The sequence below is a fragment of the Vespula vulgaris genome, chromosome 16, assembly GCF_905475345.1.
Source record: "Vespula vulgaris chromosome 16, iyVesVulg1.1, whole genome shotgun sequence".
Lineage (NCBI taxonomy): Eukaryota > Metazoa > Arthropoda > Insecta > Hymenoptera > Vespidae > Vespula > Vespula vulgaris.
Window position 1 is genome coordinate 14242 of NC_066601.1, and position 26563 is coordinate 40804.

At 33.9% G+C, this 26563-nt stretch overlaps 4 long non-coding RNA genes across 12 annotated transcripts in view; 1 reads left to right on the forward strand and 3 right to left on the reverse strand.

Moving 5' to 3' along the window:
- Positions 1-415: 415 nt before the first annotated feature.
- LOC127069853 (uncharacterized) lies at positions 416-795 on the reverse strand. The gene is made up of 3 exons (XR_007783761.1): positions 740-795; positions 493-628; positions 416-456 (listed from the first exon to the last, which is right to left on the reverse strand). It is a non-coding gene; the product is annotated as an uncharacterized LOC127069853 (long non-coding RNA).
- A 3498-nt stretch (positions 796-4293) lies between these two features.
- On the reverse strand, positions 4294-9021 carry LOC127069836 (uncharacterized). The gene is made up of 3 exons (XR_007783757.1): positions 8370-9021; positions 7638-7821; positions 4294-4406 (listed from the first exon to the last, which is right to left on the reverse strand). It is a non-coding gene; the product is annotated as an uncharacterized LOC127069836 (long non-coding RNA).
- A 780-nt stretch (positions 9022-9801) lies between these two features.
- Positions 9802-20796, forward strand: LOC127069834 (uncharacterized). 4 transcript variants are annotated; one of them, XR_007783750.1, is made up of 3 exons: positions 9802-10041; positions 10109-10339; positions 19823-20796. It is a non-coding gene; the product is annotated as an uncharacterized LOC127069834 (long non-coding RNA). The 4 variants fall into 4 exon arrangements; XR_007783749.1 differs by lacking the exon at positions 19823-20796 and adding an exon at positions 17739-18656; XR_007783748.1 differs by lacking the exon at positions 19823-20796 and adding an exon at positions 15669-16576.
- LOC127069835 (uncharacterized) overlaps positions 10924-26563 on the reverse strand; it is a 36012-nt gene continuing 20372 nt past the window's right edge. For all 6 annotated transcript variants that reach the window (XR_007783753.1, XR_007783754.1, XR_007783756.1 and 3 more), the window contains one exon: positions 10924-13786. This is a non-coding gene — a long non-coding RNA (uncharacterized LOC127069835). The remainder of the gene's footprint in view (positions 13787-26563) is intronic.

Here is a 26563-nt window from a genome sequence, read left to right on the forward strand (position 1 = left end):
CCAGACGCAACCCAGACGCAACCCAGACGCAACCCAGACGCAACCCAGACGCAACCCAGACGCAACCCAGACGCAACCCAGACGCAACCCAGACGCAACCCAGACGCAACCCAGACGCAACCCAGACGCAACCCAGACGCAACCCAGACGCAACCCAGACGCAACCCAGACGCAACCCAGACGCAACCCAGACGCAACCCAGACGCAACCCAGACGCAACCCAGACGCAACCCAGACGCAACCCAGACGCAACCCAGACGCAACCCAGACGCAACCCAGACGCAACCCAGACGCAACCCAGACGCAACCCAGACGCAACCCAGACGCAACCCAGACGCAACCCAGACGCAACCCAGACGCAACCCAGACGCAACCCAGACGCAACCCAGACGCAACCCAGACGCAACCCAGACGCAACCTTCAGACACAACCTCGGACACAACCTTCAGACACAACCTCGGACACAACCTCGGACACAACCTCGGACACAACCTCGGACACAACCTCGGACACAACCTTCAGACACAACCTCGGACACAACCTTCAGACACAACCTCGGACACAACCTCGGACACAACCTCGGACACAACCTTCAGACACAACCTCGGACACAACCTTCAGACACAACCTCGGACACAACCTCGGACGCAACCTCGGACACAACCTCGGACACAACCTTCAGACACAACCTCGGACACAACCTTCAGACACAACCTCGGACACAACCTTCAGACGCAACCTCGGACACAACCTCGGACACAACCTCGGACACAACCTTCAGACACAACCTCGGACATAACCTTCAGACACAACCTCGGACACAACCTCGGACGCAACCTCGGACACAACCTTCAGACACAACCTCGGACACAACCTTCGGACTAAACTTTTTACACAACTTCTACAGAATTTTCTCACAAGTTGTACGTATCTTTCACATAAGTCTCACACAACTTTTACACACATATTGGACTTCTTTCAAACAACGTTTTCTCAACTCTCATACTGTTCTTACACGTCTCTCTTACAATCTTTCCGCAGCTTATGACGCATAATTTAACATGAAACAGAAGAAAGTCTGGTAGAGTACTGATCGCAAATCAGACGTAACGCAAGTGGAATGTCATTGCTTCTCAGTCGCTTCTCTTATACAATAAAGACACAGGCTTGACGTAACCTTTTTCTCTTTAAGCGATTATTCGAAAGTGTCGTATAAATGATCAATAACAAACATTCCTATTCTGATGTCTACTTATAGCTTCTCCTGTGTTTAATATTATATAATAAAATCAGACAAATGTCATGCAAAAAATTAGACAAATATTATATATTAAAATAAAACAAAAATTATACAATAAAATCGGCAAATAGTATACAATAAAGTCAGACAAATATTATACTGTAGAATCAGACTAACACTGATTACTCGGAAATTACGGAGTCCCACTACCTGTTTCAGAAACCGGCCGATAGATGTACTCTACGCTCTCATTTTTACGTACACACGTTCACAGGCATATGGCGGTGCCCCTAGGATTATGCAAATATGTTGTCATTTTTCGATTCTACGTAATATTAAGAAAAATAAGCTGGGCATTACAGATAAACAGGAAATTATGCCTGCTTGCTAGGAGATATGAAATACCTATTAATTACCTAAGAGAGAGGAACATAAGAAAAATAATTACTCCACGTCACTGGATGGATTCGACACCATTTGTGTGGAATTACGTTTATCCACTGTAAACCAATGTAATACGAACTACAATTTTTGCAAAATTTGCTAGGGTACATAGAGACGAGCTTTATGGAAATGCTGATAGTTCCGCCGATTTTTCGATAATAACGCATACGCCACACGGTACATGCTTTTTATCAAATAATCACGTTAATATTTAGGATTAGTAAGTTGATGGAATAAGATACCCTGGAAATTACACGAACATCAACGAATGATGCAAAATTAACAAGAATTTTGACAAGCATTTGGTAAAAACATATTTATTCGCTTATGCGGACACTATGACGTTTCGCCTGACACTTGGAGGCCACCTAGATACGTTCTAGGATTGACGAAAAACTTGGGAATTGACGGCAAGTCAGGGACATCAGACGGACGTTGCGGACGTCAGAGACGTCAGACGGACGTCACGGCGTTGATACGGTCATCAGTGACATCACGGACCAGTGACAGAAATTAAGGCGTTGTTTCTATCATCTGTGACGTCACTGATCTCTGAGTGACGTTACGGCTTTGTTTCGACCATCTGTGACGTCACGGACCTGTGACAGAAATTACAGCGTTGTTTCTATCATCTGTGACGTCACCGATCTATTAGAGACGTTACGGCGTTGTTTTTCTATCATCTGTGACGTCACGGACTTGTGACAGAAATTACGGCGTTGTTTCTATCATCTGTGACGTCACGGACCTGTGACAGAAATTACGGCGTTGTTACGACCATCTGTGACGTCACGGACCTGTGACAGAAATTACGGCGTTGTTTCTATCATCTGTGACGTCACGGACCTGTGACAGAACTTACGGCGTTGTTTCTATCATCTGTGACGTCACAGATCTCTGAGAGACGTTACAGCGTTGTTTCGATCATCTATGACGTCACGGTCCTGTGACAGAAGTTACGGCCTTGTTTCGATCATCTGTGACGTCACGGACCTGTGACAGAAATTACGGCGTTGTTTCTATCATCTGTGACGTCACGGACCTGTGACAGAAATTACAGCGTTGTTTCTATCATCTGTGACGTCACCGATCTATTAGAGACGTTACGGCGTTGTTTTTCTATCATCCGTGACGTCACGGACTTGTGACAGAAATTACGGCGTTGTTTCTATCATTTGTGACGTCACGGACCTGTGACAGAAATTACAGCGTTGTTTCTATCATCTGTGACGTCACCGATCTATTAGAGACGTTACGGCGTTGTTTTTCTATCATCCGTGACGTCACGGACTTGTGACAGAAATTACGGCGTTGTTTCTATCATCTGTGACGTCACGGACCTGTGACAGAAATTACGCCGTTGTTTCTATCATCTGTGACGTCACGGACCTTTGACAGAAATTACAGCGTTGTTTCTATCATCTGTGACGTCACAGATCTATTAGAGATGTTACGGCGTTGTTTTTCTATCATCTGTGACGTCACGGACCTGTGACAGAAATTACGGCGCTGTTTCGACCATCTGTGACGTCACGGACCTTTGACAGAAATTACGGCGTTGTTTCTATCATCTGTGACGTCACGGACCTGTGAGAGAAATTACGGCGTTTTTTCTATCATCTGTGACGTCACAGATCTATTAGAGACGTTACGGCGTTGTTTATATCATCTGTGACGTCACCGATCTATTAGAGACGTTACGGCGTTGTTTTTCTATCATCTGTGACGTCACGTAGCTGTGACAGAAATTACGGCGCTGTTTCGACCATCTGTGAAGTCACGGACCTGTGACAGAAATTACGGCGTTGTTTCTATCATCTGTGACGTCACAGATCTATTAGAGACGTTGCGGCGTTGTTTCTACCATCTGTGACGTCACGGACCTGTGACAGAAATTACGGCGTTGTTTCTATCATCTGTGACGTCAACGATCTATTAGAGACGTTACGGCGTTGTTTTTCTATCATCTCTGACGTCACGGACCTGTAACAGAAATTACGGCGTTGTTTCTATCATCTGTGACGTCACGGACCTGTGACAGAAATTACGGCGTTGTTTCTATCATCTGTGACGTCTCAGATCTATTAGAGACGTTGCGGCGTTGTTTCTACCATCTGTGACGTCACGGACCTGTGACAGAAATTACGGCGTTGTTTCTATCATCTGTGACGTCAACGATCTATTAGAGACGTTACGGCGTTGTTTTTCTATCATCTCTGACGTCACGGACCTGTAACAGAAATTACGGCGTTGTTTCTATCATCTGTGACGTCACGGACCTGTGACAGAAATTACGGCGTTGTTTCTATCATCTGTGACGTCACAGATCTATTAGAGACGTTGCGGCGTTGTTTCTACCATCTGTGACGTCACGGACCTGTGACAGAAATTACGGCGTTGTTTCTATCATCTGTGACGTCACGGACATGTGACAGAAATTACGGCGTTGTTTCTATCATCTGTGACGTCACGGACCTGTTACAGAAATTACGGTGTTGTTTCTATCATCTGTGACGTCACAGATCTATTAGAGACGTTGCGGCGTTGTTTCTACCATCTGTGACGTCACGGACCTGTGACAGAAATTACGGCGTTGTTTCTATCATCTGTGACGTCACGGACCTGTTACAGGAGTTTCGGCGTTGTTTTTCTATCATCTGTGACGTCACAGATCTCTGAGATAAGTTACAGCGTTGTTTCGATCATCTATGACGTCACGGACCTGTGTCAGGACTTACGGCGTTGTTTTTCTATCATCTGTGACGTCACAGATCTCTGAGAGACGTTACGGCCTTGTTTCTATCATCTGTGACGTCACCGATCTATTAGAGACGTTACGGCGTTGTTTTTCTATCTTCTCTGACGTCACGGACCTGTAACAGAAATTACGGCGTTGTTTCTATCATCTGTGACGTCACGGACATGTGACAGAAATTACGGCGTTGTTTCTATCATCTGTGACGTCACGGACATGTGACAGAAATTACGGCGTTGTTTCTATCATCTGTGACGTCACGGACATGTGACAGAAATTACGGCCTTGTCTCTATCATCTGTGACGTCACAGATCTATTAGAGACGTTACAGCGTTGTTTTTCTATCATCTTTGACGACACGGACCTGTGACAGAAATTGCGACGTTTTTTCTATCATCTGTGACGTCACAAATCTATTAGAGACGTTACGGCGTTGTTTTTCTATCATCTGTGACGTCACGGACGTGTGACAGAAATTACGGCGTTGTTTCTATCATCTGTGACGTCACGGACATGTGACAGAAATTACGGCGTTGTTTCTATCATCTGTGACGTCACGGACATGTGACAGAAATTACGGCGTTGTCTCTATCATCTGTGACGTCACAGATCTATTAGAGACGTTACAGCGTTGTTTTTCTATCATCTTTGACGACACGGACCTGTGACAGAAATTGCGACGTTTTTTCTATCATCTGTGACGTCACAAATCTATTAGAGACGTTACGGCGTTGTTTTTCTATCATCTGTGACGTCACGGACGTGTGACAGAAATTACGGCGTTGTTTCTATCATCTGTGTCGTCACCGATCTATTAGAGACGTTACGGCGTTGTTTTTCTATCATCTGTGACGTCACGGAGCTGTGACAGAAGTTACGGCGTTGTCTCTATCATCTGTGACGTCACGGACCTGTGACAGAAATTACGGCGTTGTTTCGACCATCTGTGACGTCACGGACCTGTGACAGAAATTACGGCGTTGTTTCTATCATCTGTGACGTCACCGATCTATTAGAGACGTTACGGCGTTGTTTTTCTATCATCTGTGACGTCACGGACCTGTGACAGAAGTTACGGCGTTGTTTCTACCATCTCTGACGTCACCGATCTATCAGAGACGTTACGGCGTTGTTTTTCTATCACCTGTGACGTCACGGACCTGTGACAGAAGTTACGGCGTTGTTTCTATCATCTGTGACGTCACGGACCTGTGACAGAAATTACGGCGTTGTTTCTATCATCTGTGACGTCACGGACCTGTGACAGAAATTACGGCATTGTTTCTATCATCTGTGACGTCACAGATCTATTAGAGACGTTACGGCGATGTTTTTCTACCATCTGTGACGTCACGGACCTGTGACAGAAATTACGGCGTTGTTTCTATCATCTGTGACGTCACGGACCTGTGACAGAAGTTACGGCGTTGTTTATATCATCTGTGACGTCACAGATCTATTAGAGACGTTACGGCGTTGTTTTTTTATCATCTGTGACGTCACGGACCTGTTACAGAAGTTACGGCCTTGTTTCGATCATCTATGACGTCACGGACCTGTGTCAGGAGTTACGGCGTTGTTTTTCTATCATCTGTGACGTCACACATCTCTGAGAGACGTTACGGCCTTGCTTCTATCATCTGTGACGTCACGGACCTGTGACAGAAGTTACGGCGTTGTTTCTATCATCTGTGACGTCACGGACCTGTGACAGAAATTACGGCGTTGTTTCTATCATCTGTGACGTCACAGATCTATTAGAGCCGTTACGGCGTTGTTTTTCTATCATCTGTGACGTCACGGACCTGTGAAAGAAATTACGGCGTTGTTTCTATCATCTGTGACGTCACGGACCTGTGACAGAAATTACGGCGTTGTTTCTATCATCTGTGACGTCACAGATCTATTAGAGACGTTAAGGCCTTGTTTCTATCATCTGTGACGTCACGGACCTGTGACAGAAGTTACGGCGTTGTTTCTATCATCTGTGACGTCACGGACCTGTGACAGAAATTACGGCGTTGTTTCTATCATCTGTGACGTCACGGACCTGTGACAGAAATTACGGCGTTGTTTCTATCATCTGTGACGTCACAGATCTATTAGAGACGTTACGGCGTTGTTTTTCTGTCATCTGTGACGTCACGGACCTGTGACAGAAATTACGGCGTTGTTTCTATCATCTGTGACGTCACAGATCTATTAGAGCCGTTACGGCGTTGTTTTTCTATCATCTGTGACGTCACGGACCTGTGACAGAAATTACGGCGTTGTTTCTATCATCTGTGACGTCACGGACCTGTGACAGAAATTACGGCGATGTTTCTATCATCTGTGACGTCACAGATCTATTAGAGACGTTACGGCGTTGTTTTTCTATCATCTGTGACGTCACGGACCTGTGACAGAAATTACGGCGTTGTTTCTATCATCTGTGACGTCACCGATCTATTAGAGACGTTACGGCGTTGTTTTTCTATCATCTGTGACGTCACGGACCTGTGACAGAAGTTACGGCGTTGTTTCTATCATCTGTGACGTCACCGATCTATTAGAGACGTTACGGCGTTGTTTTTCTATCATCTGTGACGTCACGGACGTGTGACAGAAATTACGGCGTTGTTTCTATCATCTGTGACGTCACCGATCTATTAGAGACGTTACGGCGTTGTTTTTCTATCATCTGTGACGTCACGGACCTGTGACAGAAGTTACGGCGTTGTTTCTATCATCTGTGACGTCACCGATCTATTAGAGACGTTACGGCGTTGTTTTTCTATCATCTGTGACGTCACGGACGTGTGACAGAAATTACGGCGTTGTTTCTATCATCTGTGACGTCACCGATCTATTAGAGACGTTACGGCGTTGTTTTTCTATCATCTGTGACGTCACGGAGCTGTGACAGAAGTTACGGCGTTGTTTCTATCATTTGTGACGTCACGGACCTGTGACAGAAATTACGGTGTTGTTTCTATCATCTGTGAAGTCACAGATCTATTAGAGCCGTTACGGCGTTGTTTTTCTATCATCTGTGACGTCACGGACCTGTGACAGAAATTACGGCGTTGTTTCTATCATCTGTGACGTCACGGACCTGTGACAGAAATTACGGCGATGTTTCTATCATCTGTGACGTCACAGATCTATTAGAGACGTTACGGCGTTGTTTTTCTATCATCTGTGACGTCACGGACCTGTGACAGAAATTACGGCGTTGTTTCTATCATCTGTGACGTCACCGATCTATTAGAGACGTTACGGCGTTGTTTTTCTATCATCTGTGACGTCACGGACCTGTGACAGAAGTTACGGCGTTGTTTCTATCATCTGTGACGTCACCGATCTATTAGAGACGTTACGGCGTTGTTTTTCTATCATCTGTGACGTCACGGACGTGTGACAGAAATTACGGCGTTGTTTCTATCATCTGTGACGTCACCGATCTATTAGAGACGTTACGGCGTTGTTTTTCTATCATCTGTGACGTCACGGAGCTGTGACAGAAGTTACGGCGTTGTTTCTATCATTTGTGACGTCACGGACCTGTGACAGAAATTACGGTGTTGTTTCTATCATCTGTGAAGTCACAGATCTATTAGAGCCGTTACGGCGTTGTTTTTCTATCATCTGTGACGTCACGGACCTGTGACAGAAATTACGGCGTTGTATCCTATCATCTGTGACGTCACGGACCTGTGACAGGAATTACGGCGTTGTTTCGACCATCTGTGACGTCACGGACCTGTGACAGAAATTACGGCGTTGTTTCTATCATCTGTGACGTCACCGATCTATTAGAGACGTTACGGCGTTGTTTTTCTATCATCTGTGACGTCACGGACCTGTGACAGAAGTTACGGCGTTGTTTCTATCATCTGTGACGTCACCGATCTATTAGAGACGTTACGGCGTTGTTTTTCTATCACCTGTGACGTCACGGACCTGTGACAGAAGTTACGGCGTTGTTTCTATCATCTGTGACGTCACGGACCTGTGACAGAAATTACGGCGTTGTTTATATCATCTGTGACGTCACAGATCTATTAGAGACGTTACGGCGTTGTTTTTTTATCATCTGTGACGTCACGGACCTGTTACAGAAGTTACGGCCTTGTTTCGATCATCTATGACGTCACGGACCTGTGTCAGGAGTTACGGCGTTGTTTTTTTATCATCTGTGACGTCACGGACCTGTTACAGAAGTTACGGCCTTGTTTCGATCATCTATGACGTCACGGACCTGTGTCAGGAGTTACGGCGTTGTTTTTCTATCATCTGTGACGTCACAGATCTCTGAGAGACGTTACGGCCTTGTTTCTATCATCTGTGACGTCACGGACCTGTGACAGAAGTTACGGCGTTGTTTCTATCATCTGTGACGTCACGGACCTGTGACAGAAATTACGGCGTTGTTTCTATCATCTGTGACGTCACAGATCTATTAGAGACGTTACGGCGTTGTTTTTCTATCATCTGTGACGTCACGGACCTGTGACAGAAATTACGGCGTTGTTTCTATCATCTGTGACGTCACGGACCTGTGACAGAAGTTACGGCGTTGTTTATATCATCTGTGACGTCACAGATCTCTGAGAGACGTTACAGCGTTGTTTCGATCATCTATGACGTCACGGTCCTGTGACAGAAGTTACGGCCTTGTTTCGATCATCTGTGACGTCACGGACCAGTGACAGACTTTACGGCGTTGTTTCCATCATCTGTGACGTCACGGACCTGTGACAGACGTTACGGCGTTGTTTCGATCATCTGTGACGTCACGGACCTGTGACAGACGTTACGGCGTTGTTACGGACGTTACGGCGTTGTTTCCATCATCAGTGACGTCACGGACCTGTGACAGACGTTAAGGTGTTGTTATGGACGTCAGGGACTTCAGACGGACATTACGGCGTTGTTACGGTCGTCACGGACGTGTGACAGACGTTTCGGCGTTATTTCGATCATCTGTGATGTCACGGAGCTGTGACAGACGTTACGGCGATGTTACCGACGTTACGGATGTTCGACAGACGTTTCGGATGTTCGAGTGAGGTTACGGCACTCTTACGGACGTAAGACAGACGTTATGGATGTTCGAGTGATGTTACGGCACTTTTACGGACGTTAGGTAGTTGCGGCGATATTACGGACGTTATGGAAGTTCGAGTGAGGTTAGAGTACTCTTACGGACGTTACAGCGGTTTACTGAAACTATAGCACCTAGAAGAACGGGACCGGACTCATGGGTGAGCTCTCGTTGCGCCCTCTAGGCGGATTTTTTTTTGTCCAGATCCGACCAATCATGTACGAGTGAAGTCTACAAACGATCTATATATAGTTTGGAAATTCTTCAGTCAACGCCATCTATGAGTCAATGGAAAATCTTTCCAATCAACTACTTGTACGCTAATGGCGTAATGTATAATTGGAATTGAATTATTTCTGGATTTACAAAGAAAAACAGCAAGACTTGCCGCAGCCAAAAGTATATCAACCGCTTTTATAGCTTCGCAAAAGAAAGAATCATCATCCTGGACAATCAAGAACCAATGGATCAGATTTTCTTTCACCAAAACATTTTTGTATGCATTGAAAAAGGTCAGTTTTTATTTCACGTTGCATGACACACATAGCTATAACTTTTATTAATTTCTTTTTATTGTAGAAGTCAAAGTTACTTCTATGAAAGAATTACGAAACTTCTTAATTTCTGTTATCGTATTTTGTTGGAGATAGTTCTTGATCGATAAAAAAAGAGGCTATACGCGAAGCGTGTGACGTACAGTATGAAGAAAAGAATTGTGAAGCTGTGACAGATGAATGTCCAAAAAATAATCTTTTATAGGACCAAATCTTTCTGTAATAATTGGAGCATTTAAACCCGCAAAAATTGTCGGTATGTTTCCATCGTATATATTTCCATTTTAAACTATGCATTAACTTTCAAAAACCAGAAATAGCTACGTTACTTATTAGGTATTCCCAGAGGTTTGAAAAAACTTGTTTCCTCAAAAATGAAGAGTCTACGGTACACAGAACTTATATATTATATTATATAGAAATCCTTGGAATCCGCCACTTCTGAGTCTATTAAAAGTCTTTACAATCAATTACTTACCATACATGGCAGTAGTGTAATATAAATTTGAATGGAATTATTTCAGGACTTAGAAAGGTATCATAATCGGATATATGTGTAATCGTCTTTAATATGAATGGGTTTTTGATATAATTGTACTTTGGACGGCTCATGCTTCCTTATCGAGTGCCTCTTTGTCAAGAGCTAACAAAGTTTCATTTCAATTTAATCTCGATATCGTTCTTTGTTTTATTTCAATAATCGATTCGTTTACCCTTTCTTTCTCTCTCTCTCTCTCTCTCTCTCTTTCTCTCTCTGTATATATATATACATATAATATATATATATATATATATATATATATATATATATATATATATATATCTGTATATATCTCAATCTGTATCAGAAATAAACTCAGGGTTTATAAAAAAACATTATCATATACGTATTCATCTGCGTATCAATGCAAATACGACTTACATCTTGCATCGAAAAATGACAATAGTCGACTATAATTAGTGAATTTCTTAATCAGTGGTATTACATCTTACGTTGATACATTTGTGAAGAGCTTTGTTATCTACGGCCAGTTGAAAGGCACTTTAACTATTAACCGAGGTATTGAAATCTTTTATCAAAAGTCTTAACGTTAACGACAAACGAATAAAAGATTGTATTAGAGTTTAATTCGATATCTTCCATTGTATCTTCCAATATAATAATGTAAAGTTTATTAACGAGAAGTAGAATCATATATCTAATTAAAAATAAACAACTAATAGATTTCGTTCCATTACACAAATGTATATACATACATTTATGCGTACACATTAAAAGTATTGCTAATAAAAAATCAATGGAATTATAGAAAACATTTCATTGTAAATTGATGCCGACAATAACAAATACCCTTCAATAATGTGTAATTTTTTCTTTTTCTATCAAGTATTAATTTCTTTGTTAATCAATTTAAACATTTTTAGTTCATAATGAATTCTATCAATAACAATATCAGATATTTAATTTTGGCTCATTGCAGAAGAAAGGTTGCTCATTACTGTCTACACAATATAATAAACCTCAAGCAATACCCAAGGAAAGACTACTATATACTTTGTGTATGTGTGCGTGGGTGTGTATATTATGTATCTAGTTATGTACATATGTATCTATTTACAAACGTATGTTTATATGGGATCTTCCAACATTCCACCTTGGTGGTTGCCGAAAGACTGATCTCATACGATATTCGACAGAAAGTAAATAACATAAGGTGTATTTAGATATTTCACCTTATATAGAAACATATAAACATTGTAATAATTTTTGCTTTGTATATGTCAGCTAGTAAATGGTATAAACATTCTCTTTTTCTTTCAGTGTAATAATATTATATATATATATATATATATATATATATATATATATATATATTAAAATTTTTATAATTTAATTAGTTAATTAATCAAAATCAAAAAATAAAAGAAAGCAACAGGAATAGAAAAATACGAGACCTCATCGAAAACTCCGTTTGTTAGAAAACAATGTACTTTCATCTCTCTCTCTCTCTCTCTCTCTCTCTTCCTCGCTCTGTTTTGCTATTTTTTTCTTAATTTTTCTGTATACACGTGTACGCGTATGTACGTAATACGTATATGCCTTTTAACAAATGTAATATCGTTTGGTATCGATATATTTTATATATAGAAAGATCGTCGACGATCGAACGTGATGCGTGTACCTGATCGTGACACCCTTATTTCAATATTGTAAATTTAATTTGTCAACGAGGTATAAATTCTATATTCATTTAAATACACATACCTTGATATGTGTATGAATAATGCATATTAATCATAATACGCATTAAATGACACGTTTAAATGAAATCCCACATTAAAATTTACATTGTACTAGATACATATACTACATAAGAACAAGAAAGCAAAATTGAATATACCAAGATACTTTATTCTTCTTCTTCTTCTTCTTCTGCATATTATTGTTGTTGTTATTATTGTTATTATTATCCTTATTGTATTTAGAAATCTATCATAATTGAAGATATTGGGAAATAAAGATGAGATTTCTTTCTTATTCTTCTTATCTGTTTTTTTTTTCTTTTTCTTTTCTTTTATATGAATAATAAGAAATATAAGGTATCATAATCAGATACATATGTAATCTTCTTTAATTTGAATGGGTTTTTGATATAATTGTACTTTGGACGCCTAATGCTTCCTTATCGAATGCCTTTTTGTCAAGAGCTAACAAAGTTTCTTTTCAATTTAATCTCGATATCGTTCTTTGTTTTATTCAAATTCTCGATTCGTTTACCCTTTCTTTCTCTCTCTCTCTCTCTCTCTCTCTTTCTCTCTCTGTATATATATATACATATAATATATATATATATATATATATATATATATCTGTATATATCTCAATCTGTATCAGAAATAAACTCAGGGTTTATAAAAAAACATTATCATATACGTATTCATCTGCGTATCAATGCAAATACGACTTACATCTTGCATCGAAAAATGACAATAGTCGACTATAATTAGTGAATTTCTTAATCAGTGGTATTACATCTTACGTTGATACATTTGTGAAGAGCTTTGTTATCTACGGCCAGTTGAAAGGCACTTTAACTATTAACCGAGGTATTGAAATCTTTTATCAAAAGTCTTAACGTTAACGACAAACGAATAAAAGATTGTATTAGAGTTTAATTCGATATCTTCCATTGTATCTTCCAATATAATAATGTAAAGTTTATTAACGAGAAGTAGAATCATATATCTAATTAAAAATAAACAACTAATAGATTTCGTTCCATTACACAAATGTATATACATACATTTATGCGTACACATTAAAAGTATTGCTAATAAAAAATCAATGGAATTATAGAAAACATTTCATTGTAAATTGATGCCGACAATAACAAATACCCTTCAATAATGTGTAATTTTTTCTTTTTCTATTAAGTATTAATTTCTTTGTTAATCAATTTAAACATTTTTAGTTCATAATGAATTCTATCAATAACAATATCAGATATTTAATTTTGGCTCATTGCAGAAGAAAGGTTGCTCATTACTGTCTACACAATATAATAAACCTCAAGCAATACCCAAGGAAAGACTACTATATACTTTGTGTCTGTGTGCGTGGGTGTGTATATTATGTATCTAGTTATGTACATATGTATCTATTTACAAACGTATGTTTATATGGGATCTTCCAACATTCCACCTTGGTGGTTGCCGAAAGACTGATCTCATACGATATTCGACAGAAAGTAAATAACATAAGGTGTATTTAGATATTTCACCTTATATAGAAACATATAAACATTGTAATAATTTTTGCTTTGTATATGTCAGCTAGTAAATGGTATAAACATTCTCTTTTTCTTTCAGTGTAATAATATTATATATATATATATATATATATATATATATATTAAAATTTTTATAATTTAATTAGTTAATTAATCAAAATCAAAAAATAAAAGAAAGCAACAGGAATAGAAAAATACGAGACCTCATCGAAAACTCCGTTTGTTAGAAAACAATGTACTTTCATCTCTCTCTCTCTCTCTCTCTCTCTCTCTCTTCCTCGCTCTGTTTTGCTATTTTTTTCTTAATTTTTCTGTATGCACGTGTACGCGTATGTACGTAATACGTATATGCCTTTTAACAAATGTAATATCGTTTGGTATCGATATATTTTATATATAGAAAGATCGTCGACGATCGAACGTGATGCGTGTACCTGATCGTGACACCCTTATTTCAATATTGTAAATTTAATTTGTCAACGAGGTATAAATTCTATATTCATTTAAATACACATACATTGATATGTGTATGAATAATGCATATTAATCATAATACGCATTAAATGACACGTTTAAATGAAATCCCACATTAAAATTTACATTGTACTAGATACATATACTACATAAGAACAAGAAAGCAAAATTGAATATACCAAGATACTTTATTCTTCTTCTTCTTCTTCTTCTGCATATTATTGTTGTTGTTATTATTGTTATTATTATCCTTATTGTATTTAGAAATCTATCATAATTGAAGATATTGGGAAATAAAGATGAGATTTCTTTCTTATTCTTCTTATCTGTTTTTTTTTTCTTTTTCTTTTCTTTTATATGAATAATAAGAAATATAAGGTATCATAATCAGATACATATGTAATCTTCTTTAATTTGAATGGGTTTTTGATATAATTGTACTTTGGACGCCTAATGCTTCCTTATCGAATGCCTTTTTGTCAAGAGCTAACAAAGTTTCTTTTCAATTTAATCTCGATATCGTTCTTTGTTTTATTCAAATTCTCGATTCGTTTACCCTTTCTTTCTCTCTCTCTCTCTCTCTCTCTCTTTCTCTCTCTGTATATATATATACATATAATATATATATATATATATATATATATATATATATATATATATATCTGTATATATCTCAATCTGTATCAGAAATAAACTCAGGGTTTATAAAAAAACATTATCATATACGTATTCATCTGCGTATCAATGCAAATACGACTTACATCTTGCATCGAAAAATGACAATAGTCGACTATAATTAGTGAATTTCTTAATCAGTGGTATTACATCTTACGTTGATACATTTGTGAAGAGTTTTGTTATCTACGGCCAGTTGAAAGGCATTTTAACTATTAACCGAAGTATTGAAATCTTTTATCAAAAGTCTTAACGTTAACGACAAACGAATAAAAGATTGTATTAGAGTTTAATTCGATATCTTCCATTGTATCTTCCAATATAATAATGTAAAGTTTATTAACGAGAAGTAGAATCATATATCTAATTAAAAATAAACAACTAATAGATTTCGTTCCATTACACAAATGTATATACATACATTTATGCGTACACATTAAAAGTATTGCTAATAAAAAATCAATGGAATTATAGAAAACATTTCATTGTAAATTGATGCCGACAATAACAAATACCCTTCAATAATGTGTAATTTTTTCTTTTTCTATTAAGTATTAATTTCTTTGTTAATCAATTTAAACATTTTTAGTTCATAATGAATTCTATCAATAACAATATCAGATATTTAATTTTGGCTCATTGCAGAAGAAAGGTTGCTCATTACTGTCTACACAATATAATAAACCTCAAGCAATACCCAAGGAAAGACTACTATATACTTTGTGTATGTGTGTGTGGGTGTGTATATTATGTATCTAGTTATGTACATATGTATCTATTTACAAACGTATGTTTATATGGGATCTTCCAACATTCCACCTTGGTGGTTGCCGAAAGACTGATCTCATACGATATTCGACAGAAAGTACATAACATAAGGTGTATTTAGATATTTCACCTTATATAGAAACATATAAACATTGTAATAATTTTTGCTTTGTATATGTCAGCTAGTAAATGGTATAAACATTCTCTTTTTCTTTCAGTGTAATAATATTATATATATATATATATATATATATATATATTAAAATTTTTATAATTTAATTAGTTAATTAATCAAAATCAAAAAATAAAAGAAAGCAACAGGAATAGAAAAATACGAGACCTCATCGAAAACTCCGTTTGTTAGAAAACAATGTACTTTCATCTCTCTCTCTCTCTCTCTCTCTCTCTTCCTCGCTCTGTTTTGCTATTTTTTTCTTAATTTTTCTGTATGCACGTGTACGCGTATGTACGTAATACGTATATGCCTTTTAACAAATGTAATATCGTTTGGTATCGATATATTTTATATATAGAAAGATCGTCGACGATCGAACGTGATGCGTGTACCTGATCGTGACACCCTTATTTCAATATTGTAAATTTAATTTGTCAACGAGGTATAAATTCTATATTCATTTAAATACACATACCTTGATATGTGTATGAATAATGCATATTAATCATAATACGCATTAAATGACACGTTTAAATGAAATCCCACATTAAAATTTACATTGTACTAGATACATATACTACATAAGAACAAGAAAGCAAAATTGAATATACCAAGATACTTTATTCTTCTTCTTCTTCTTCTTCTGCATATTATTGTTGTTGTTATTATTGTTATTATTATCCTTATTGTATTTAGAAATCTATCATAATTGAAGATATTGGGAAATAAAGATGAGATTTCTTTCTTATTCTTCTTATCTGTTTTTTTTTTCTTTTTCTTTTCTTTTATATGAATAATAAGAAATATAAGGTATCATAATCAGATACATATGTAATCTTCTTTAATTTGAATGGGTTTTTGATATAATTGTACTTTGGACGCCTAATGCTTCCTTATCGAATGCCTTTTTGTCAAGAGCTAACAAAGTTTCTTTTCAATTTAATCTCGATATCGTTCTTTGTTTTATTCAAATTCTCGATTCGTTTACCCTTTCTTTCTCTCTCTCTCTCTCTCTCTCTCTTTCTCTCTCTGTATATATATATACATATAATATATATATATATATATATATATATATATATATATATATATATATATATATATATATATATATCTGTATATATCTCAATCTGTATCAGAAATAAACTCAGGGTTTATAAAAAAACATTATCATATACGTATTCATCTGCGTATCAATGCAAATACGACTTACATCTTGCATCGAAAAATGACAATAGTCGACTATAATTAGTGAATTTCTTAATCAGTGGTATTACATCTTACGTTGATACATTTGTGAAGAGCTTTGTTATCTACGGCCAGTTGAAAGGCACTTTAACTATTAACCGAGGTATTGAAATCTTTTATCAAAAGTCTTAACGTTAACGACAAACGAATAAAAGATTGTATTAGAGTTTAATTCGATATCTTCCATTGTATCTTCCAATATAATAATGTAAAGTTTATTAACGAGAAGTAGAATCATATATCTAATTAAAAATAAACAACTAATAGATTTCGTTCCATTACACAAATGTATATACATACATTTATGCGTACACATTAAAAGTATTGCTAATAAAAAATCAATGGAATTATAGAAAACATTTCATTGTAAATTGATGCCGACAATAACAAATACCCTTCAATAATGTGTAATTTTTTCTTTTTCTATTAAGTATTAATTTCTTTGTTAATCAATTTAAACATTTTTAGTTCATAATGAATTCTATCAATAACAATATCAGATATTTAATTTTGGCTCATTGCAGAAGAAAGGTTGCTCATTACTGTCTACACAATATAATAAACCTCAAGCAATACCCAAGGAAAGACTACTATATACTTTGTGTCTGTGTGCGTGGGTGTGTATATTATGTATCTAGTTATGTACATATGTATCTATTTACAAACGTATGTTTATATGGGATCTTCCAACATTCCACCTTGGTGGTTGCCGAAAGACTGATCTCATACGATATTCGACAGAAAGTAAATAACATAAGGTGTATTTAGATATTTCACCTTATATAGAAACATATAAACATTGTAATAATTTTTGCTTTGTATATGTCAGCTAGTAAATGGTATAAACATTCTCTTTTTCTTTCAGTGTAATAATATTATATATATATATATATATATATATATATATATATATATATTAAAATTTTTATAATTTAATTAGTTAATTAATCAAAATCAAAAAATAAAAGAAAGCAACAGGAATAGAAAAATACGAGACCTCATCGAAAACTCCGTTTGTTAGAAAACAATGTACTTTCATCTCTCTCTCTCTCTCTCTCTCTCTCTTCCTCGCTCTGTTTTGCTATTTTTTTCTTAATTTTTCTGTATACACGTGTACGCGTATGTACGTAATACGTATATGCCTTTTAACAAATGTAATATCGTTTGGTATCGATATATTTTATATATAGAAAGATCGTCGACGATCGAACGTGATGCGTGTACCTGATCGTGACACCCTTATTTCAATATTGTAAATTTAATTTGTCAACGAGGTATAAATTCTATATTCATTTAAATACACATACCTTGATATGTGTATGAATAATGCATATTAATCATAATACGCATTAAATGACACGTTTAAATGAAATCCCACATTAAAATTTACATTGTACTAGATACATATACTACATAAGAACAAGAAAGCAAAATTGAATATACCAAGATACTTTATTCTTCTTCTTCTTCTTCTTCTGCATATTATTGTTGTTGTTATTATTGTTATTATTATCCTTATTGTATTTAGAAATCTATCATAATTGAAGATATTGGGAAATAAAGATGAGATTTCTTTCTTATTCTTCTTATCTGTTTTTTTTTTCTTTTTCTTTTCTTTTATATGAATAATAAGAAATATAAGGTATCATAATCAGATACATATGTAATCTTCTTTAATTTGAATGGGTTTTTGATATAATTGTACTTTGGACGCCTAATGCTTCCTTATCGAATGCCTTTTTGTCAAGAGCTAACAAAGTTTCTTTTCAATTTAATCTCGATATCGTTCTTTGTTTTATTCAAATTCTCGATTCGTTTACCCTTTCTTTCTCTCTCTCTCTCTCTCTCTCTCTTTCTCTCTCTGTATATATATATACATATAATATATATATATATATATATATATATATATATATATATATATATATATATATATATATATATATATATCTGTATATATCTCAATCTGTATCAGAAATAAACTCAGGGTTTATAAAAAAACATTATCATATACGTATTCATCTGCGTATCAATGCAAATACGACTTACATCTTGCATCGAAAAATGACAATAGTCGACTATAATTAGTGAATTTCTTAATCAGTGGTATTACATCTTACGTTGATACATTTGTGAAGAGCTTTGTTATCTACGGCCAGTTGAAAGGCACTTTAACTATTAACCGAGGTATTGAAATCTTTTATCAAAAGTCTTAACGTTAACGACAAACGAATAAAAGATTGTATTAGAGTTTAATTCGATATCTTCCATTGTATCTTCCAATATAATAATGTAAAGTTTATTAACGAGAAGTAGAATCATATATCTAATTAAAAATAAACAACTAATAGATTTCGTTCCATTACACAAATGTATATACATACATTTATGCGTACACATTAAAAGTATTGCTAATAAAAAATCAATGGAATTATAGAAAACATTTCATTGTAAATTGATGCCGACAATAACAAATACCCTTCAATAATGTGTAATTTTTTCTTTTTCTATTAAGTATTAATTTCTTTGTTAATCAATTTAAACATTTTTAGTTCATAATGAATTCTATCAATAACAATATCAGATATTTAATTTTGGCTCATTGCAGAAGAAAGGTTGCTCATTACTGTCTACACAATATAATAAACCTCAAGCAATACCCAAGGAAAGACTACTATATACTTTGTGTCTGTGTGCGTGGGTGTGTATATTATGTATCTAGTTATGTACATATGTATCTATTTACAAACGTATGTTTATATGGGATCTTCCAACATTCCACCTTGGTGGTTGCCGAAAGACTGATCTCATACGATATTCGACAGAAAGTAAATAACATAAGGTGTATTTAGATATTTCACCTTATATAGAAACATATAAACATTGTAATAATTTTTGCTTTGTATATGTCAGCTAGTAAATGGTATAAACATTCTCTTTTTCTTTCAGTGTAATAATATTATATATATATATATATATATATATATATATTAAAATTTTTATAATTTAATTAGTTAATTAATCAAAATCAAAAAATAAAAGAAAGCAACAGGAATAGAAAAATACGAGACCTCATCGAAAACTCCGTTTGTTAGAAAACAATGTACTTTCATCTCTCTCTCTCTCTCTCTCTCTCTCTCTCTTCCTCGCTCTGTTTTGCTATTTTTTTCTTAATTTTTCTGTATGCACGTGTACGCGTATGTACGTAATACGTATATGCCTTTTAACAAATGTAATATCGTTTGGTATCGATATATTTTATATATAGAAAGATCGTCGACGATCGAACGTGATGCGTGTACCTGATCGTGACACCCTTATTTCAATATTGTAAATTTAATTTGTCAACGAGGTATAAATTCTATATTCATTTAAATACACATACCTTGATATGTGTATGAATAATGCATATTAATCATAATACGCATTAAATGACACGTTTAAATGAAATCCCACATTAAAATTTACATTGTACTAGATACATATACTACATAAGAACAAGAAAGCAAAATTGAATATACCAAGATACTTTATTCTTCTTCTTCTTCTTCTTCTGCATATTATTGTTGTTGTTATTATTGTTATTATTATCCTTATTGTATTTAGAAATCTATCATAATTGAAGATATTGGGAAATAAAGATGAGATTTCTTTCTTATTCTTCTTATCTGTTTTTTTTTTCTTTTTCTTTTCTTTTATATGAATAATAAGAAATATAAGGTATCATAATCAGATACATATGTAATCTTCTTTAATTTGAATGGGTTTTTGATATAATTGTACTTTGGACGCCTAATGCTTCCTTATCGAATGCCTTTTTGTCAAGAGCTAACAAAGTTTCTTTTCAATTTAATCTCGATATCGTTCTTTGTTTTATTCAAATTCTCGATTCGTTTACCCTTTCTTTCTCTCTCTCTCTCTCTCTCTCTGTATATATATATACATATTATATATAATATATATATATATATATATATATATATATATATATATATATCTGTATATATCTCAATCTGTATCAGAAATGAACTCAGGGTTTATAAAAAAACATTATCATATACATATTCATATACGCCTCAATGCAATTACGACTTACATCTTGCATCGAAAAATGACAATAGTCGACTATAATTAGTGAATTTCTTAATCAGTGGTATTACATCTTACGTTGATACATTTGTGAAGAGTTTTGTTATCTACGGCCAGTTGAAAGGCATTTTAACTATTAACCGAAGTATTGAAATCTTTTATCAAAAGTCTTAACGTTAACGACAAACGAATAAAAGATTGTATTAGAGTTTAATTCGATATCTTCCATTGTATCTTCCAATATAATAATGTAAAGTTTATTAACGAGAAGTAGAATCATATATCTAATTAAAAATAAACAACTAATAGATTTCGTTCCATTACACAAATGTATATACATACATTTATGCGTACACATTAAAAGTATTGCTAATAAAAAATCAATGGAATTATAGAAAACATTTCATTGTAAATTGATGCCGACAATAACAAATACCCTTCAATAATGTGTAATTTTTTCTTTTTCTATTAAGTATTAATTTCTTTGTTAATCAATTTAAACATTTTTAGTTCATAATGAATTCTATCAATAACAATATCAGATATTTAATTTTGGCTCATTGCAGAAGAAAGGTTGCTCATTACTGTCTACACAATATAATAAACCTCAAGCAATACCCAAGGAAAGACTACTATATACTTTGTGTATGTGTGTGTGGGTGTGTATATTATGTATCTAGTTATGTACATATGTATCTATTTACAAACGTATGTTTATATGGGATCTTCCAACATTCCACCTTGGTGGTTGCCGAAAGACTGATCTCATACGATATTCGACAGAAAGTACATAACATAAGGTGTATTTAGATATTTCACCTTATATAGAAACATATAAACATTGTAATAATTTTTGCTTTGTATATGTCAGCTAGTAAATGGTATAAACATTCTCTTTTTCTTTCAGTGTAATAATATTATATATATATATATATATATATATATATATATATATTAAAATTTTTATAATTTAATTAGTTAATTAATCAAAATCAAAAAATAAAAGAAAGCAACAGGAATAGAAAAATACGAGACCTCATCGAAAACTCCGTTTGTTAGAAAACAATGTACTTTCATCTCTCTCTCTCTCTCTCTCTCTCTCTTCCTCGCTCTGTTTTGCTATTTTTTTCTTAATTTTTCTGTATGCACGTGTACGCGTATGTACGTAATACGTATATGCCTTTTAACAAATGTAATATCGTTTGGTATCGATATATTTTATATATAGAAAGATCGTCGACGATCGAACGTGATGCGTGTACCTGATCGTGACACCCTTATTTCAATATTGTAAATTTAATTTGTCAACGAGGTATAAATTCTATATTCATTTAAATACACATACCTTGATATGTGTATGAATAATGCATATTAATCATAATACGCATTAAATGACACGTTTAAATGAAATCCCACATTAAAATTTACATTGTACTAGATACATATACTACATAAGAACAAGAAAGCAAAATTGAATATACCAAGATACTTTATTCTTCTTCTTCTTCTTCTTCTGCATATTATTGTTGTTGTTATTATTGTTATTATTATCCTTATTGTATTTAGAAATCTATCATAATTGAAGATATTGGGAAATAAAGATGAGATTTCTTTCTTATTCTTCTTATCTGTTTTTTTTTTCTTTTTCTTTTCTTTTATATGAATAATAAGAAATATAAGGTATCATAATCAGATACATATGTAATCTTCTTTAATTTGAATGGGTTTTTGATATAATTGTACTTTGGACGCCTAATGCTTCCTTATCGAATGCCTTTTTGTCAAGAGCTAACAAAGTTTCTTTTCAATTTAATCTCGATATCGTTCTTTGTTTTATTCAAATTCTCGATTCGTTTACCCTTTCTTTCTCTCTCTCTCTCTCTCTCTCTCTTTCTCTCTCTGTATATATATATACATATAATATATATATATATATATATATATATATATATATATATCTGTATATATCTCAATCTGTATCAGAAATAAACTCAGGGTTTATAAAAAAACATTATCATATACGTATTCATCTGCGTATCAATGCAAATACGACTTACATCTTGCATCGAAAAATGACAATAGTCGACTATAATTAGTGAATTTCTTAATCAGTGGTATTACATCTTACGTTGATACATTTGTGAAGAGCTTTGTTATCTACGGCCAGTTGAAAGGCACTTTAACTATTAACCGAGGTATTGAAATCTTTTATCAAAAGTCTTAACGTTAACGACAAACGAATAAAAGATTGTATTAGAGTTTAATTCGATATCTTCCATTGTATCTTCCAATATAATAATGTAAAGTTTATTAACGAGAAGTAGAATCATATATCTAATTAAAAATAAACAACTAATAGATTTCGTTCCATTACACAAATGTATATACATACATTTATGCGTACACATTAAAAGTATTGCTAATAAAAAATCAATGGAATTATAGAAAACATTTCATTGTAAATTGATGCCGACAATAACAAATACCCTTCAATAATGTGTAATTTTTTCTTTTTCTATTAAGTATTAATTTCTTTGTTAATCAATTTAAACATTTTTAGTTCATAATGAATTCTATCAATAACAATATCAGATATTTAATTTTGGCTCATTGCAGAAGAAAGGTTGCTCATTACTGTCTACACAATATAATAAACCTCAAGCAATACCCAAGGAAAGACTACTATATACTTTGTGTCTGTGTGCGTGGGTGTGTATATTATGTATCTAGTTATGTACATATGTATCTATTTACAAACGTATGTTTATATGGGATCTTCCAACATTCCACCTTGGTGGTTGCCGAAAGACTGATCTCATACGATATTCGACAGAAAGTAAATAACATAAGGTGTATTTAGATATTTCACCTTATATAGAAACATATAAACATTGTAATAATTTTTGCTTTGTATATGTCAGCTAGTAAATGGTATAAACATTCTCTTTTTCTTTCAGTGTAATAATATTATATATATATATATATATATATATATATATATATATATATATAAAAATTTTTATAATTTAATTAGTTAATTAATCAAAATCAAAAAATAAAAGAAAGCAACAGGAATAGAAAAATACGAGACCTCATCGAAAACTCCGTTTGTTAGAAAACAATGTACTTTCATCTCTCTCTCTCTCTCTCTCTCTCTTCCTCGCTCTGTTTTGCTATTTTTTTCTTAATTTTTCTGTATGCACGTGTACGCGTATGTACGTAATACGTATATGCCTTTTAACAAATGTAATATCGTTTGGTATCGATATATTTTATATATAGAAAGATCGTCGACGATCGAACGTGATGCGTGTACCTGATCGTGACACCCTTATTTCAATATTGTAAATTTAATTTGTCAACGAGGTATAAATTCTATATTCATTTAAATACACATACCTTGATATGTGTATGAATAATGCATATTAATCATAATACGCATTAAATGACACGTTTAAATGAAATCCCACATTAAAATTTACATTGTACTAGATACATATACTACATAAGAACAAGAAAGCAAAATTGAATATACCAAGATACTTTATTCTTCTTCTTCTTCTTCTTCTGCATATTATTGTTGTTGTTATTATTGTTATTATTATCCTTATTGTATTTAGAAATCTATCATAATTGAAGATATTGGGAAATAAAGATGAGATTTCTTTCTTATTCTTCTTATCTGTTTTTTTTTTCTTTTTCTTTTCTTTTATATGAATAATAAGAAATATAAGGTATCATAATCAGATACATATGTAATCTTCTTTAATTTGAATGGGTTTTTGATATAATTGTACTTTGGACGCCTAATGCTTCCTTATCGAATGCCTTTTTGTCAAGAGCTAACAAAGTTTCTTTTCAATTTAATCTCGATATCGTTCTTTGTTTTATTCAAATTCTCGATTCGTTTACCCTTTCTTTCTCTCTCTCTCTCTCTCTCTCTGTATATATATATACATATTATATATAATATATATATATATATATATATATATATATATCTGTATATATCTCAATCTGTATCAGAAATGAACTCAGGGTTTATAAAAAAACATTATCATATACATATTCATATACGCCTCAATGCAATTACGACTTACATCTTGCATCGAAAAATGACAATAGTCGACTATAATTAGTGAATTTCTTAATCAGTGGTATTACATCTTACGTTGATACATTTGTGAAGAGTTTTGTTATCTACGGCCAGTTGAAAGGCATTTTAACTATTAACCGAAGTATTGAAATCTTTTATCAAAAGTCTTAACGTTAACGACAAACGAATAAAAGATTGTATTAGAGTTTAATTCGATATCTTCCATTGTATCTTCCAATATAATAATGTAAAGTTTATTAACGAGAAGTAGAATCATATATCTAATTAAAAATAAACAACTAATAGATTTCGTTCCATTACACAAATGTATATACATACATTTATGCGTACACATTAAAAGTATTGCTAATAAAAAATCAATGGAATTATAGAAAACATTTCATTGTAAATTGATGCCGACAATAACAAATACCCTTCAATAATGTGTAATTTTTTCTTTTTCTATTAAGTATTAATTTCTTTGTTAATCAATTTAAACATTTTTAGTTCATAATGAATTCTATCAATAACAATATCAGATATTTAATTTTGGCTCATTGCAGAAGAAAGGTTGCTCATTACTGTCTACACAATATAATAAACCTCAAGCAATACCCAAGGAAAGACTACTATATACTTTGTGTCTGTGTGCGTGGGTGTGTATATTATGTATCTAGTTATGTACATATGTATCTATTTACAAACGTATGTTTATATGGGATCTTCCAACATTCCACCTTGGTGGTTGCCGAAAGACTGATCTCATACGATATTCGACAGAAAGTAAATAACATAAGGTGTATTTAGATATTTCACCTTATATAGAAACATATAAACATTGTAATAATTTTTGCTTTGTATATGTCAGCTAGTAAATGGTATAAACATTCTCTTTTTCTTTCAGTGTAATAATATTATATATATATATATATATATATATATATTAAAATTTTTATAATTTAATTAGTTAATTAATCAAAATCAAAAAATAAAAGAAAGCAACAGGAATAGAAAAATACGAGACCTCATCGAAAACTCCGTTTGTTAGAAAACAATGTACTTTCATCTCTCTCTCTCTCTCTCTCTCTCTCTCTCTTCCTCGCTCTGTTTTGCTATTTTTTTCTTAATTTTTCTGTATGCACGTGTACGCGTATGTACGTAATA